Consider the following 18,755-nt stretch of genomic DNA (forward strand, 5'->3'; position numbering starts at 1 on the left):
GGACAGGATAACTCTGCCTACACTAGAGCATTGTTCACTTATCTTCTGAATGCAACTAGTGTAACTAGTCTTAGTCTTCTTAAAGTGCTGTTTTTACCATTTAAAACACTAATGCTTCTTTACCTACAATGAAAATATAAGGTGCATTAGAAGAAAAGACTCCTAATATCACAGCTATTGAGGTGCATCCTGGAAACATAACTTACTTGTATTAGGGAGTCAAAGAAGGGAAAGTATTCACTTTTCTTCCTATCTGTTTATTTTCTCTAAGTCCACAATAGGCTTCTTCATATGTGGAGTGAAAATGAAGGATTACAACTTAGAATTTATTTTCTGGATTAGAGTTTTGAACACTTACAATCTCTTTCAGAGTAAACTAATAAAATTAGTTCTTGGCTTCTGGGACAGTTGATTTTTAAGTGGTAATATGATGGTTAATTACAGGGAAAGACTGCCTAAAATATAGCCTGTCTTTGATACATGTCCAATAATCATACTGAACTTTCATACAGAAGTCACTAAAGGGAATACATCTACTTGCTTCCAATCAACTTTCTGTTTTTTAAAGAAATAAAAAATGGTATTTTTATTAATTATCTGATAAGTTCATTCAATGTAATATATATATATATATATATCCATCTCTCTCATCTCCTCCTAGATCTACCCTAACCCACCTATCCACTAAATTTCATGTCCTCATTTTTTTTTCTTTTTAACCCATCAATTTCAATTTGAATTGTGCCAACACTCTCGGGTGTGGACCTGTGTTGTAGTGTGGTCAACCTAGCAGGAGTCACACTATTAAAGAAAATTAGTTCTTCTTCTCCCAGCAACTATCAAATATCAATCTCTCTTAAGATAGGCATGGGACTATATGTCTAGCTAGCCCCTTCCCACCCCGTGCTGAGATTTTGTCTTGTTCGAGTGTTTGCAGGGCTTATGAATGTTGTCACAATCACTGTAAGATCATCTGTGCAACTTCTGTGTGTCTGGAAAATGCTGTTACCATGCAGTTATCTACAATCTCTGGCTCTTACAATATCCCCAGGCTCTCTTCTCTGAATATCCCTAAGTTTTGCAGGGAGGGATGCTGTCTTAGAGTTTCTATTCTGGTTATAAAACATGACCAAAAGCCACTTGGAGAGGAAAGCATTTATTTTAGCTTGTACTTTGTATTCCATCATCCAGAGAAGTCAGGGCAGGAACTAAGGCTGGAACCTGGAGGCAAGAGCTGATGTGGAGGCTGTGGAGGAACACTGCTTACAGGCTTCCTACTTGTGACTTGCTCAATATGCTTTATTATAGCATCCTGGACCATCAGCCCAAGGGTAGCAGTGCCCACAGTGAGTTGGGGCCCTCCCACGTCAATCATCAATGAAGAAAATCAACTACACTCGCCTTATGGATGTATTTTCACAAATGAGAGTCCCTCTTCCTAAAGGATGGTAGCTTGCATCAAGTTGACATAAAACTGACCAGCACAGGTAAAATCAAGTCATTCTATTTAGGGCTGAGGACTCTAGAAATTCCTATTCTCTGTACATTAACTAGTTGTAGATCTCAGTGTTACTGTCACCTACTGCAGAAATAAGCTTTTATGATGAGAGTTGAAGGATGGACTGATAAATGGATATAGCAAGTCATTAGGAGTCATTTTAATGCTATGTCCATCTAGCAAAACTATTGCTAAAACTTTTTTCTTTTTTTCACTATTTAAATTTTTTCCTTTTAAAAATATTCATTTTTCTCTTATACAATACATCTTAATCACAGCCTCCCCTCCACCCACTTCCCCCCAGATCCTCTGCTCCCCCAATTTCTCTTCAGAAAAGAGCAGTCTTCCAAGGGATATCAACTGCACACGGCATAAGAAGATTCAAAATATATTAGATTCTTCCTAAGATACTATGACATATTTAGCTACAGGTTCTTGGCCCTGTTAACTCTTCCAGGTATGAGTTCCAAGTTGTGGAGTAGGCCTTAGATTCAATCAAAAAATAGTAATTTCTCCCACAACATTTATGCCATTATTCCACAGGGCATATTTTTTACCAGGCCAGTTATTATTGTAGCTCCCAATACTCATAGACAGGTAAGATCAATGGCTATTAGACTTCTCCGGTAACATGCAGAGTACCATCCTTCACTAAGAAGGGTAGCCAGTAGAGATCAAACTACCTGATTAGTATCCATCGATCTTTCTATGTTTTATGACTCAAATATGTGGTGGCTTCAGGAACAGGCTCTTATAATCAAGTTCTTGAGAGTAAAGAGTGATAGCGATAGCCTGCAGTGTTTTGAGGTGGCCACAGGTGTATAAACTTCCATGTTGGTCTTCAATTCTGTTCCCTTGATCAACATGTATATTTTTATACCAGTACTTTGATGTTTGTATTACTACCACAACTCTGTAGTGTGACTTAAAATTGGTGACAGCAATACCTCTAGCTCTTCTTCTGTTTTTCAATGTTGTTTAGGCTGCCCTGGTGTTTCTGCATTTCAGTATGAAATTTAATCCTATCTTTTTCAATTATTTTAAAGAATTGCATTGGAATTTTGATGAAGTTTTCATTAATTCTACAAATTGGTCTTGGTCAAATAGTCATATTCAGAATACTAATCTTATCAATTCAATTCCGGAGATTAAGAGGTCTTTTTTGTTTCTTTTGTGTTGTTGTTTTTTTTTTCTTTGTTTTTGTTTTGCTTGTCTTTTTTTACAATTTGAATTTTTTCTTCTTTTTTTAAAAAGTCTATTCTTTCATACAATACATCCCAATAGCCTCCCTTCTCTCCACTCCTCCCAGCCTCCTATTACCTCCCCTTTCTCCCAGATCTTCTGTTTCTCCATATCCTTTCAGAAAAGAGCAGGCCTCCCAGTGATATCAACTAAAAATAGCATAAGAAGATGGAACAAGAGTAGGCACTTAAGGCTAGACAAGGCAACTCAGTAGGGAAAAGGGATTATAAGTACATGCAAAAGGGTCAGAGATACCCCTATTCCAACTGTTAAGAGTCCCACAAAAACCCAAGCCAAACAACTGCAACATATTTGCAGAAGACCTAATACAGACTCATGCAGGCTCAGTGATTGCCTCTTTAGTCTCTGTGAACTCCTATAAGCCTTGTTTAGTTGATTCTGTGGGCCATATTCTCCTGGTATCATTGACACCTCTGGCTCCTCCAATCCTTCCTTCTCTTCTTCCATGAGGCTCCCTTAGCTCCACCTAATGTTTGGCTGTAGGTCTCTGTATCTTCTCCCATCAGCTGCTAGAGGAAGCCTATCTCATGTTGATTGGGCTAGGCACCAAACTATGAGTATAGCAAATATCATTTAGAATCATGTCATTGACTTTTTTCTTTTCTTTTTCCTTTTTGTTGGCCAGTGGTGTTTGGATTTACCTCAGGTCTCCAGGCCATCCAGCTTCCAGTTCCTGGCCATTCAGGCAGTATTGAGCATGGGTTCCCTTTTGTAGTGTAGGACTCAAGTTAGACCCAGTCATTGGTTGGCCACTCCCACAAGCTCTGAGCCACCACTGCCCCATCACATCTTGCAGGCAGGATAGGTTGTAGGTCTAAGGTTTTATGGTTGGATTGGGTGTCCCAGGGCCACCACTGAATGCCTTACCTGGTTACAGAAGATGGCAAGTTTAGGCTCCATCTCCTCCTTTGCCAGGAATCCTTGCTAGGGTCACCCTCATAGGTTCCAGGAAGTTCCCACTGCACTAGGTTTCTACATCATCCCCTAGATGCTGCTGTGGGAGAATGCTCATGTATACTGGTTTAATACAATGCTGATTGGCCAGTAGCCAGGCAGGAAGTATAGGCGGGTAAGCAGACTAGGAGAATGCTGAGAAGAGGAAGGGCAGAGTGAGGAGTTGCTGGCCAGACACAGAGGAAGCAAGATGACAAGGCAGAACTGAGAAAAGGTGCCAAGCCACATGGCTAAACATAGATAAGAATTATGGATTAATTTAAGTGTAAGGGCTAGTTAGTAATAAGCCTGAGCTAATGGCCAAGCCGTTATACTTAATATAAGCTTCTGAGTGATTATTTTATAAGTGCCTGCAGGACCATGGGGCTGGGCTAGACTGGAGAAACTCCGACTACAAGATGCCTTCCAATTCTAGTTGTTTCTCCTTGTAATCATTCCCTCCACCGCCCCCCTTACCTGATCCCTCCTGTTTCCATACTCACTTGCCCCTAGTTCATGCATGCAATCTATTCTATTTTCCCTTCCCAGGGAGATCCATGCATCCCACCTACAGTCCTTCTTGTTACTTAGCCTCTTTGGGTCTGTGGTTTATAGTGAGATTATCCTTTACTTAACAGCTAATATCCACTTATGAGTGAGTGCACACCATGTTTGTCTTTCTGGGTTGGGATTACCTCACTTAACATCATGTTTTCTAATTCCATTTATTTGCTTGCAGATTTCACGATGTCATATTTTTAACAGCTGAATAATACCCCAAGAGTCTTTCTACCTTCTGATGCTTCTTTAGATTTTTTTGTCAGTGCCTGAGAGTTTTCATTGTACAAGTCTTTCACTTCCTTAGTTAGATTTATCTCAAGATATTTTATTCATTCATTTTTATTTATTGTTTGGGTGTTTATTGTATTCTCTCCTGTTCTTCCAGTTTTTCCAGATCTACACCTTCTTCTCCATCCAACTTAGTGTCTTTAAAAAATTTCTTCAAGACAAATTTTTGCTGCACAAATATTTTTAGATGCATGATCTTGCACTGGAGGGTGTTTTGTGGTATGTGGGGGTGGGGCATAGGATGCCAAGCTGGCTTCAGGTGGAGTTAGGTGGAGTGAAAGCCATTCTGACGGTTCCTTATCTGGGGTAAGGCACAGAAGGGCTCCATGTTGTTTCCTGGGCTGATCTATGAGGTTGGGTGGATGGATGCGTGGATAAAGTATGAGGGTCCCTATCTGAAGTCTGGGCCACAGGAAACCATGTGGGACTGGAGTGTCATGGTGGATCAGGTGACTGCCAGGCAGGAAAGCAGATTGGCTCTGCTAGGAGATCCCTAACTGGTGTTCTAGGTTTCTGGACTCCATGAGGTTCCAGAGTGGCATAATAGGTCGGGTCACTGATAGGTGGGTGGATCCTCTCTGGGGCAGCTCTCAACCTATAGGTACAGGTTGGATTCCATGTGGCTTGAGTGGCTCAACAGGAAGCAGGTAGATGATTTACTTTTATGAAGGCTACATTATGTAGCTTTTCACGTTGACAATAATATATTAACATGCAACAAGAAAGGAATGCTTATTATTCAGAAAATGTTTGCGCAGGCTATTAGAGCTGTCTGCACATAACTTCTTTTAGAAATATAACTGACAAAGTCAATCTTAGGTTTCTGGAATGTTTTCTAGTAGCAGTATAGGTCCTCTTTTTTAAAAAAAATGGTAAATAAGACATAGTGTATAGGAAGAAAGACTGATTCTAACATAGCCACCCTTCAAGATACATGGAAGACCCTTTCAAAACTTACATATGTCTATCAGTCAAAGACTAAAATCTTTTCCCTTGACTTTCCAACAGCTTTCCTTTTCAAAGGCTGTAATAGGCATCTTTTTCTCTTTCATGATGTGAAGTAAGATATGAAAGATTATTCCTCAGAAAGTATTTGTGATGGCCACTTTGAGTACTTAATTTCTTTTTGGAATGGAATTAATAAAATCAGTCTGCATTTTCTGTGAGTGTTGCTCTTTTAATTGGAAACATAGGTGTTTTTTCTGTAGTCTATTCTGCATGGTGAATTGGAAGGAAAGATAACTTGTAATGTACTCACCCACAGACTGCATCCTTCATGCATGTTAAGATTGCTTTTGTCAATAAGACAGAGAAGGAAGCACATTTGATTGCTTCCTGTTTGTTTTTTCAAAGGCTACTTAAAATTTCCTTTCCCATTGACAGTAGTGTGTTCATATGCAGCAAGAAATGAATGGTTATTTCTCAAAAAATACTTGTACCTTTACTTCTCTCAAAGTGCCAAAGAATGAAACTTCTGTGTTGAAGTGCAAGTGACAAAATCAGTCTTAGACTTCCAGGAGTATTGCTTTTTGAAGTGGCAATGCTCTCTTTACTTACTGTAAATAATCCGTGATGAACAAAAAGGAAACACTGTTTATAATATAAACACCTTTGGACAGTTATCCAGGAAACTTACTAACTCTACATCTCATAAAGAGTCAAACAAGGGAGCATGTCCACTTAGCTCCTAACTGCTTGCTTTTACAAAGGCTACAATAGGCTTTTATACCTTTGCCAATAATGTACTCATATATAGCAAGCATCAAAGCCCCAATACTCAGAGAGTACTTGTGCCAGGTATTAGAGTTTGTCCTTTTAACGCTCTTTGGGGGTGCGTCTAACAATATCACCCTTAGGTTCACACAAGTTTTGATTTTTGAATTATGAATATAGACTTGATCACCCACAATAAAAATGTGTGGTGGGTTGGAAAGTTAGACTGCTGATAACACAGCCATCCTTTGATGTACATTCAAGAAATTCACTGAATGTATTTCTCTCAAAGTGTCAAGGAAGAGAACATGATAACTTGCTTCCTTCTATTTGCTATTGCAAAGGCTACACTGATAGACTGCTCTTCCCAGTGACAATGATGGGCTCATATCCAAGAAGAAACGAATGCTTATTACTCAGAAATTATTTGAGTGGACTGTTAGAGCTATCCACTTAAGTTCTCTTTGAAGAGCGTCTAACAAAGTCAATCTCAGGTTTCAGGGAATTGCCTTTTAAAGTGGTGATATCAGCATCTTTACCAGGTGTGCACAATGCATGGAAAATTGGAAGGAGAGACCATTTATAACACACTCAACCTTTGAGGTGCATCCAAGAATCTTATTAAACTTACTCCTCTCAAGGGGTCAAGGAAAGAATGATGTTCAATTGCCTCATTAGGCTTCATTTCCCTTTGTGTAACCTATTCACATGAAACAAGAAACAGAGGCTTATTACTCACAAAGTATTTGTGTTACCTGTAAGAGATAGGTTCATTTCTCTTTCAAGAGCAACTAAAAAAATGATGAAATAGAAGAACTGCTTATTAAATATGCATAAAATGAACTTATTAAACTGACTTCTGTTAGGGGCTGTAGAAATGGCTTAGCAGTTCATCATTCTTGTACAGGACTCTGTTTTTTAAAATGCTTTTAATTGGAATTAATTACATCATTTCTCTTCTCCCTTTTTTCCCTCCAGTCCTTCCTAGTTGTGCTCCCTTAAATCTTTCCCATGCCTCCTACATTCTAAAGTTGGTAGCTCTTTTTAAAATTGTATGTGTTACATATATGTATATATTTATACACATATATGAATCTATATTAAACTTTCTGAGTTCATATTTTGTTGTTTATTTGTATATGGTTTCAAGTCTGATTACTCTACATTGGACAATCAATAATGGGGCTCATCCATGGGAGAGATTTTCTCCCCCTAGCAGTCAATAGTTACCTGTAGTTCTTTGTCTAAAAAGAAAAATTTCCCCTTTGAGGTTAACATGTCCATTGATATTACTACTGTTTCATTCTGATTTATGTAGCCATTTCTTTCTTACTATTAATTTATTTGGCGGGAGGTTTTCCAAGATAGGGTTTCTCTGTGTAGTTTTGGTGTCTGTCCTGGAGCTCGCTCTGTAGACCAAGCTGGCTTTGAACTCACAGAGATCTGCCTGGCTCTGCCTCCTCAGTGCTAGGATTAGAGGCCTGAGCCACCACTGCCTGGCTTATGTAGGCATATCTAAGAGATACTGTTTATCTAGCTATTTAGAAGAGGGACTGTTTCACAGAGACTTTCTGGCATTCTCACACTTACAGTCTTTCCACCCCATCTTCTAAGATTTTTTTTCCTGAGACCTTGTTGCAGGAGCTGTGATGTATCCCCTGGGACTGGAACCCCACAATCTCTTGGTCTCTGTGTTGTGTCCTGTAGTGGTTTTTCTATGATAGGTTATCTAGGTACTGGAATAAGATTTATAATAAAACAATATAGCCCTTGTTGATGTAGCCCTTAGTTGCCTCTCAGGGGTTGAAAGTGAGCTCCTGCTGCTGGATACCATACATTTAAGACACATGATTCGGATTGCTTCAGCTGTATCTGACCTGAGAGTCCCTTTCCTGTGATCTACCTCCCATGGTTCCAGAAAATACGATCATACTTTCAAGGGAGGGAAGCAGTTAAAAAGTCCTACCTAGCTGCAACACCTACAGACCATGTATGACAATGACCATCATGGCAAGGTATGTGCAAAGGAGCAATAAATGACACTCACATGTTGGCAGTAATCAACCACTGTCTAGTTGGACTTGAGACTCACTAAATGGAGGGAAATCATACCGACAACTGGAAGCCTATCCTGGGGCTGATAAAGTCATGGACCTTAGAAAAATCAACTGCTACCACCACTTTGCTAGACAAGCATTAATTACTTAATGTATTCTAAATCTTATTTTAAAAATCATATGTTAGTGTAGCTGCCAAGGATTCTTATTTAGTTTCACGTATCTATATGGTGGCTCACAACTGCTTGTAACTAATTCCACAGGATCTGTTGCCCTCTTCTGTCTCTGCAGGTCACGAGTGAGCAATGTGCTTGCATATCATGCATGCTTGTGTGTGTGTGTGTGTGTGTGTGTGTGTGTGTGTGTGTGTGTGTGTAGACAAAACCCTCATACAAGTTTTTAAAAAAGATGAATAAAAACAAATCTTTTAAAATATTGTCTTCTCTCATAGAGTCAAAGAAGGGAACACAATCACTTATTTCCTGTCACTTTTCTTTTTCAAAGTCCACAAAAAGCTTTTTCTCTCTGTGATTATAGCATGTTCAAATGCAATAAAAGATGGAGGCTTATTACTCAGAAAGCATCTGTACTGGCTGATCCAGCTTTATATTTCTACCTTCTCTTTGAGATTTTGAGTAACAAACTCAATCTTGGGATGTCAAGACTATTTCTTTTTGAAGAGGTAGTATAGTAAAGAATGTATCACGAATCAGAAGGAAAGACTGTAAAACAATCAACCTTTGAGAGACATTAAAGAAACATTAAAGCTATTTTTCTTTGGAATGGATAAATGGGTCAACAGGTAAGAAAACTTATTGCTCTTATCAAGTGTCCAGGTTCAGTTTTCAGCACACACGTGATGGTTCACAACTGCCTATAACTCCAGTTTCACAGTATATTAGTCAGGGTTCTCTAGAGTAACAGAACTTATGGAATGACTCTCTCTCTGTCTCTCTCTCTCTCTCTCTGTATACATATATATATATATACACACGTGTTTATGATATATATATGTATAGATAGATAGATAGATAGATAGATAGATAGATAGATAGATAGATAAAGGGAATTTATTGGAAAGACTTATGGGCTGCAGTCCAACTAATTCAACAATGGCTAGCTGTGAATGGAAAGACCAAGAATCCAATAGTTGCTCAGTCCCAAGAGGCTGAGTATCCAAACTGGTCTTCTGTATATGCTGGAACCCTTAAGAAGTAGGTCCTGATGCCAGAGAAGGGATAGGTGTGCTGGCAAGGCAACAACAAGCAGGCAAAGAATGAATGATCCCTTTCTTCTTCCATTGTCCTTATAGAGGCTTCCAGCAAAAAGTGTGGCCCAGATTAAAGGTGTGCTACTTCAAATCAAAATCAAAATCTAGTGTCTTCCATCTTCAAGATCTGGATCAAAGGCATGTTGTCTTTCTGCCGCAAGATACAGATCACAGGTCTACCTTTCATTTCTGGATTGTAGCTCATTCCAGATACAGTCAAGTTGACAACCAATAATAGCCATCACATGTGAATTCTTTACTCTTTGACAGTAACATGTTCACATGCAGCAAGAAATGATGGGTTGTTCCTTAGGGAGTGTTTTTTTTTGCTAAATTTTGAGTTTTGTCCATTTCTCTCTTGTAATGAATCCAGACAAAATTAGTCTTGTACTCTCAGAGGACTGCATTTTGAAGTAATCACCCAGGCCTCTTTACTGTAGCGAGCATGTGTGATAAATTGGAAGGAAAGAATGCTTATATAGAATAGTCAACCACTGAGAAACATTCAAGGACTTATTATACCAAGGTGTCAACAAAGAAATCTTGGCCAGGTGGCAGTGGCACATGCCTTTAATCCCAGCACTGGGGAGGCAGAGCCAGGCGGATCTCTGTGAGTTTGAGGCCAGCCTGGTCTATAGAGCGAGCTCCAGGACAGCCATCAAAACTATACAGAGAAACCCTGTCTCAAAAAACAAACAAACCAAACAAACCAAAAACCAAACAAATAAATCTTGTTCATTTGATTCTTAACCATGATTTTTTTCAAAGACGCTTTCCTGTTGAGAAAACTGTGTTCACATGCAACAAGAAATTATGGCTTATTATCCTCAAAATATCTGTGCTGTTTTGGAGCTTCATTATTTACTGTGCTAGGGTCATTTAGAAAGAATGACTCACAGTTGAGTAAATGTCTTCACAAGACTGGCCTGCAGCCATGCCCAGAGTGCATTTTCTGAATTAGTGATTGATGCAGGAGGACTCCACCCATTGTGGGTGGTGCTACTTCTAGTTTGGTGGTCCGGGGTGTTATTAGAAAGCAGGCAGAGCAAAACAGTAAGCAGCATTCCTTCATGGTCTCAGCATGAAGGAATTTGTCCTGCCTCCAGTTTTTAGCTTTGAGTTCTTGCCCTGACTTCCCTGGATGATGGAACATAAACTGTAAGCTGAAATAAACCCTTTCCTCCCTGAGTTGCTTTTGCCAGTGGTGGGTTAGCACAGCAATAGAAACCCCAGCTCAGACACTTCTCTTCCCTTGTGGAGTGAAGCTAACACACCCACTCTCATATTTCTGGGAGCGCTGCTTTTTGAAGTGGTATTTCAGGCCTCTGCCAATAGTTACCAATCCATGGTGAAATGGTTTATAGAACTCACTCAGTAAGGTGTGTTCAAGAACCTGATTAAACAAACCTGCTGATCTCAAGGAACAAAAGGAAGAAACACATTCACCTGCTTTCTAAATTTTTGGCTACCCATACACTGGAATAGGTTTATTTTTGCTTTGACAATATCCTTGTCACATGAAAAAGGTGAAGTCTTACTTTTCAGACAGCATTGTGTTGGTGCTATAGTTTTGTCCACTTAACTTCTCTTTTGAGGTGCAAGTAATGACATCTGTCTTAAGCTTCCAAGTTCGTCCCTTTTTGAAGCGGTAACAGTGAACAGTATAGGAAGAATTCTAGCAAAGTCATAGTATAAGACACACAGTCCGGAAACTTACCAAAATTATTTCCAGAGGGGCTGGAGAGAGGGCTGAGAAGTCAGCACTGGCTGCTGTAGCTGAGGCTAAAGTTTGTTTTCCAGGATGATCAAAACCTGTGCTTGCATTTCCTCATTATCTGTTGCCCTCTTCTGCCCTCTGCAGGCTGTGGATGTACAAGTTACACATACTTACTTGCCCAGCAAAAGAAGTGCTTAAAGTAACGCTTAGTGAAAGAAGAGGAAATGGATTTGAAGGAGAATAGACAGGGATATGTTGGAAGGTTTAGAAGGAGAAAGGGGAAGGAGAAATGTTGTAATTACATTGTGACCTCAAATAAAGTGTTTAAAAAGAATGGAAAAATTCACATGCATGAACTTAAAAAGTCTTTTTTAAAAATGTTACTTGTCTCAATGTATAAAAGAAGGAAGTATGTTTCGCTTTCTTTCTGTTTGTTTTGCCAGTGGCTACCAGAGGACTCCTTTCACTTTGACAGTAGTATGTTCTTGTGTAACAAGGAATTAAGGCCTTTTATTAAAAAAATAATATAAGCTACTGCTGTCACCCTTGACTGCCTCGCAGAGGTGGAACGTAAGTACCCATTGCTGAAGACATCATGCATAAGAACAAAAGAGTAATCAAGCTGGATATGACCCCAAGCCTCCTTCTTGAGGACTATTTTTCATGGTACTGGAAGATGTTGTGCAAGCTGCTGAGGAAAGAAAACATTGGACAGTCCTAAGCAGATGCTTATGATACTTATAAAGCATGAAAATGACCAGCATGACAAGATATCTATAAAATGAACAGTGGCACCCATATCTTGGCAGTAACCAATAGCTGTCTAATTGGATTTTATTTACAATGAGTGAAATCATGCCTGGTAATGTAAATGTAGTCAATTGCCTGTGCTATGAGGTCATAAATCTCAGAGGATAACCTACTAATACAGCTTTCTTTAGCCATTATACTTCTAACTGCATTCTACGTACTTTTTCTTACTCACAATTTTAGATCTGACCTCTCATCAAAGAAGCTCCTTTTTATAGAAAACAGAGACTATGATAGAAAGCCACAACTAGTCAAAATGCAGAGAACAACTGTCTGTGGGGTGCCTGTCCCCAGTTGATACATCCACAAAGAACCTCTGCCCTTATCTTTCAAGGAATATTATGGAAGAGGCTGCAGAAAGATTCTAAGAGCCAGAGAATAACAAAGTCTGTCATGAAATTGTATCATTTAGAACATGAGAAAGAAGCTAAATCTATGGCATCTCAACAATACGGCTGATTAAACAAGACTTGAACAATGGAAACACCAGTTGACATGTCAACCTTAACTGGTGAAATCTGATGGGGCTCCCAGTCTTAAATGAAATGCTACAGGCAATAGAACACTACCTGGAGAAGGCGAATTACTATGAGCCCCCTGATTGGTTATCCAACACTATGCAGTGAGTCCTAGAACATATACATATGAACAAGACTAAACAAACTCAGCAGGTCCATTTATACATTATTTACACACAGAGATGTAGCAAAAATAAAGAATAAGAGGCTGTGAATTTGAAAGGGAGCAGGAGTAGGTGAGCTGTGGAAGATGTTACAAGAAAAGAGTGAGGGGACAATGATGTAATTATATTTTAAGTATCTAAAATAAGATCCCCCTTCAAGTGTTTCCAAGAATTGTGACTAAACTTATATCTATTGGTGTTCATTGACTCAGTGATTAGGATCTAACAGAAAACAACATTTATGTGTTGTTCAAAATAGTGTTAGACAAATGAAAGTATGATTAAGCCAGTTCAATGTTAAAACATTAAGGAATGACTGAGGTCTTATTACATTAAAAAGAGAGATACCGTAGTCCTAAAGGAGACAGATATACTACCTTCCCACCCAAGGCTCAGGAAACATCTTGGCAGAAGTGGTAGAGAAAAATTAAAACTGAAACAAGGGGAATGAGAGGTAGGAATAAGTGTCTTCTGGACATGACATTGGTATTTTACTCATCAGCTCACTATAGCTATGACTATATGGGGGACCATCAATGTCCCACCAAGCATGGGAAAGGGGTTCATGAGGCTGTAAACAGAAGTTTCTGTCCCACAGGCAACTTCCAAATACTCGGCAGCCATTTCCCAAATAATTGACTCAGAGGCTTAATATCACTTATAAATGATCAGCCAGTAGCTCAGTGTAGCTGGAGGGCTTCTCTCCAGGTTCCCCAAGCCCCGCAGTCCCACAATCCACTTATAAAATAATCACTCAGACGCTTATATCACTTATAAACTGTATGGCCGTGGCAGGCTTCCTGCTAACTGTTCTTTTATCTTAAATTAACCCATTTTTATAAATCTATACCTTGCCACATGGCTGGTGGCTTACCGGCGTCTTTACAGGTTGCGTCTCCTGGCGGTGGCTGCAGTGTCTCTCCTCCTTCTTCCTGTTTCCCCAATTCTCCTCTCTCTTTGTCCTGCCTATACTTCCTGCCTGGTCACTGGCCATCAGTGTTTTATTTATATAGAGTGATATCCACAGCAGCTCAGGTTTATTACTAACTAGCTCTTACACTTGAATTAGCCCATAATTCTTATCTATGTTTAGCCATGTGTCTTGGTATCTGTTCTCTGTATGACATTCTCATCTTGCTTCCTCTGTATATGGCTGGCAACTCCTGACTCCACTCTTCCTCTTCCCAGTATTCTTAGTTTGGTTGCCCCACCTATACTTCCTGCCTGGCTATTGGTCAATTGCTGTTTTATTAAACCAATTTGAGTGACAAATCTTTACAGTGTACAAGAGGGTTATTCCACATCATGAAGCTCCACCTTTGCTGGACATCTTCAGAAAGTTAATTCTTGCTAAGGCAAAGGGTATCATTTTCTTGACTAGTGTAGCCACTGATAAATTGCCTGTGCTCTAGTAAATAATACTCCCCCCAGGCATACACACTCATGCTCAAGCAAACAACCACAATTAAACTCAGTGGTTCACAAATAAGACCTCAAACCATGAAAAGAGCTCATTGAGAAGAATAAGTGGGAGAAGGATGGAAAGGAGAAAGGGTAGTCGGAGGTAAAAGTTTACTGAACACATATAAGAAATTGGAAAATACCAATAGTGATTGAAAAAAAGAAATGGCTTCATCCTTATGATACAAAGTGGCAAAATTAATGCTTAAAATCTATCAGGCATAAAAACCTATTCATCTAGTAACAGAGTAGCAAGCAATAGAGTAATTTTTTATCATAAAATCTAAGAATTATATAAAGATAAGTGGAAGAAAACCACTAAGTAAAACTAATACTTTCTTCAAGACTGTGTTAAAATAGCCAAAGAAACTATCTAAACAAGCAAATAGACTTACTGAACATTTAAAAGGTAGAATATATGAAGAAATCTCAAATACTTCATGCCCAAATAAAAAATATGATCAAAACACATTGTATGAAATTCTCAAAGAATTAGTAAAATACTTTTAAAAAATAGAATATTCTTTCTTCACACGAACAAAAGAAACATGCATTAAGTATGTGGGAACATATGAAGCACATATGTTAATTCTTACAATCAGGATATTTCACAGGATTCAACAAAACTGGAAATAAATAACATTCTAAAAGTTCTTAACATGAAATTTAAATAATTCTAGTAGGCCAATTTAATGTCCTTTTTGTATATATTTATTTTTGATAAAAGTTAAACTTAATAAAGTCCAACTTATCAGTTTTCATTTACACAGGTGTGCAATTTAATAGTATTTTAATGTGAATATTTTCATGTTGCAGCACTAGTTTTAGGAAAGTTACTTGCCATAACTAAGTGAACAGCATGTGAGTGATTCATTGTCCGCAGTGTACAGTTCCCATTGGTTTTACCATCTCTTTTCTCTTAACCTGTTAGTTAAGAGACTAACAGGTGGCATTTGAATACTTTGTCATGAAGCTTGTTTACCAGTGATTTTTCTATTGCTGTGGTAAAGGACCAGGACCAAAAGCAACATATAGAGGAAAGAATCTATTTGAGTTTACCACTCCAGAAGGGTATGAGTCCATCCTGACTTGGAAGTATGCCAGCAAGTGACAAGCAAGAACCTGAGAGCTCACATCTCTCACATTATCACAAAATAGAGAGAGGGAACTGTACGTAGAGTAAGGCTGTAAGCACCTAAAACCATCCCCTCCGGTGACATACTTCTGCCAACAAGGCAGCTCCACCCCAAACTACCAAAATATGGCCACCAACTGGTGACCAAGTGATTATAGGAACATTTCTCATTCAACCAAACACAGTCTGTATGGCTAGACCACTCAGGCATTTTTCTATTATCTCCATGATCACCAGTGACATTTTTTTTTTTTACAAACATCTATGTCCTATGTCCTAGCAAAGATCATCCTGGTTCTAGTTTCCAGTGATATTTTAAGTCTTTAAATCATGATCTGAAGCATTGAAATATCATTAATAAGATGATTAACCCTTCAAATGTCATGGTTTATTTCCAAACATTTTCCTTAAATGCTTTTCAGCTTCTAAATCTACTTAAAAAGTTTGTTTTTATTATGTTGTAATACCTACTTCCAGAACCAAACTAGGTATTAGTTAACATTGTTCATCATATTTCTATGGTAATATTTTATTTGTGCTGAAGTGTGATTTTATTTGTATGTTAATAAATAAAGTTTGCCTGGAGATCAGAGGTCATTGCAAGCCAGGGACAGCAATCAGGCAGTGGTAGCCCATGCCCTTAATCTGATCACAGGGCAGACAGAGTCTCTGTGTGGTCAAGGACACAGCCAAGCTTGGTGACACGAACCTTTAATCCCAGTACCAACCATAGAGACCTGGAGGTCTGTATAGACAGGCAGTGATGAGGAAGTCATGTGGTTGGGTTTAGAGCCAATGAGAACACAGAAGAGAAAGGCAATAAAAAGACACGTCAGACAGGAAGAAACTCTCTCTCTGGGAAAACTACTTCTGGTGGTAAGCTAAAGTTAGTTATGGCTATTGCTCTGATGTCTTTGGCTATTCACTGCTGTATTTGGCTCTGTGTTTATTTACTAAGACTGTTTAGAATTTCATCTACATATTTCCACAAGCATATAACGCATTTCTGAGATAATCAACCTAGAAAACTGAAGATAACTTTGCTCACAATTTTAGAGCTTTCAGTCGATGAGCAATTGTATACCTATAAACCTTCAGGTTTGCGGGAGACAGATATATGTAATGCAACAGAATAGTTCATCTCATAGTGCAGGAACACAAAAGAGAAAGATGAATGGTCCAGGAAATCACAAATTCCTTTGAGGTCTCACCTCCAGTGACCTAAGAACCTCCCACTGCTGCAGTCATTAAAGTTTCTATTCCCTCCCATGGTTTGGGCCATTCCAGAGCTGATATATTGCAGTAATCCATACCTGTGTTAAAAAAAAATCATCTTAGAAAATAGTAAAACATGACATGCTGAAGATCACTTTTCAGAGGAAGCTTAAATGATTAATTTTGACTCTGTTGACATTTTGTCTCAGCTGAGTTGTTGACCAAGGGTGTAGTCATTTAAAAAATTTGCTAGGAGTGAAGGTTCTCTTTCAAGCTTAGTCATGTGGAAATTAATAAGAGACATGTGTAGTCTTTCCACATGTCTGATTAATTGGTTAGCCTCATGGAATAACAGTGGAATTCCCAGAGAATTAAATAAAATGCTACATTTTTGATTTGGAATGCTTCCCCAAAATGTATGTATTAAAGACTTTGTCTCATGTTTACAATGCTATTGGGAGGTAGTAGAACCTTCATTAGGTAGGTCATAGTAGACTTTGATCATTGAGTGTGTTGTTCTTGAATAAGATTGTGGGATGCTGATCTTTTCTGCTCCTTGTTTTCTCCCAGACATGAGATTAATGGACTCCTCCACCATGTACTCCAGCCATGATATAGCATGATACTAAAGCAATGGGATTAAAAGTGTGAGCCAAAATAAACCCTTCTTGTTAAACTGATTATTTCAGGTGATACTTTTAATAACAATGTATCCAGAGAGTAACAACTTGTTTTCTGGGTGGTCCAGCCCTCATACTATACAGCTCTGTTCTAAAAGTTGCTGGGTTTCCTAGGGGAGCATACTGGAAACAACAGAGACTGAAGCTGAGAAATAAGGCCACGTAGAGTAGAAGCCAAGCTGCCTATTGATCAGCTTGGTTGCTATCCAGAGAAACGTAGAGTGGTCCTTTTGGTGGGTTTTGCAATGCATAATAGTGACATAATTTGGACTAAATGGTTTTGAATAAGGCCAAAATCTCAAGGACAGGTTTATGTGGAGTATTATGGGCAATGAAAAGAAGACTTCTTTCTAGATGGTTGCATGGGTATGTATTGCATGGAAAGCATAGATATAATCTGTGTAAAAATGCATTGAGACTCATTCCTTCCACCAGCTAGAGAGCTCTAGGGAGAATAATTAGTTCCTCTTTGGGACTGATGTGGAACTCCTTGGATGAACCTCATATTCTGTGAACTCTCTTATTCTTGCTGTCACATTCTCTGAAAATCTCTGTGCTGCCACCATTAAATTACTTCCATCTCTGAACCACGCAGCCTCAGTTTGGGGAAAGTGAGCAATTTTATACGTCTGGTCTAGGACTTCAGGGGAGATCAATTGTCTCTTCATAGAAATATTATAGAGAGGTCATGGGCTTAGAGTCTGTCAGTTTTTAGCTTGGTGATATTTTTATTGAAGTTCAAAAGAGAAGAGTTTGATACTTATTGATTTTGATATCTAAGATCCAATGGAAAGACCTAGAATTAAGTTTCAAGGAACAAGTGAATCATGCAATCCATCCTACCCTGTTCAAGGATTAAAATTCCCATGGATAATTAATCATTCACAATAGCACAGCTGCTTGCTACCCAGGCAAGGAGGCCATCCTGCACCACCAGCTCCAGTACTTTGTAAAGATACTCGACTTGACACTTGAGAGGCCCCAAAGTTCAGGTTAGTACTCAACAGTGCCACTCTTTTTTGCTCACGTACATATAGAGAAAAGGGTTTAGTAGGATCAGGGAGGGCTAACACTGGGACAGAGGTAGGTGAGTGATTTAAGAGGTTTACGTTCCGTAATTACAAGAGTCTCATCAAACAGTTCTTCCTCTGCCCTCTTAGGTCTCACAAAGGAGGTCAGTCAAAGCCTCAGATCCAGCATCTGAATCCTGCAGTAGCCTTTATATCATGACACGCCCAGATGTTTTGTTGGGAATTCCCCATAGCAAAAGTGAGATCCTCGTGATGATGACCGGAAAGGCTTCTTCTGCCTGTGGTTAACATTAGTCCAAGAAACTGGATCTTTTCTTAGGAGATTTGATTATTCTAACAAGTAGTTTCACATCCACACAAGGCCACCTTTGCAGGAGTTAGACCAGTGGTTCATCTGAAGAGACTGTGTCTAGGGTGCATCTTAATAAGTCATTGACACAC

The sequence above is a fragment of the Peromyscus maniculatus genome, chromosome 6, assembly GCF_049852395.1.
Source record: "Peromyscus maniculatus bairdii isolate BWxNUB_F1_BW_parent chromosome 6, HU_Pman_BW_mat_3.1, whole genome shotgun sequence".
NCBI classification, from domain to species: domain Eukaryota; kingdom Metazoa; phylum Chordata; class Mammalia; order Rodentia; family Cricetidae; genus Peromyscus; species Peromyscus maniculatus.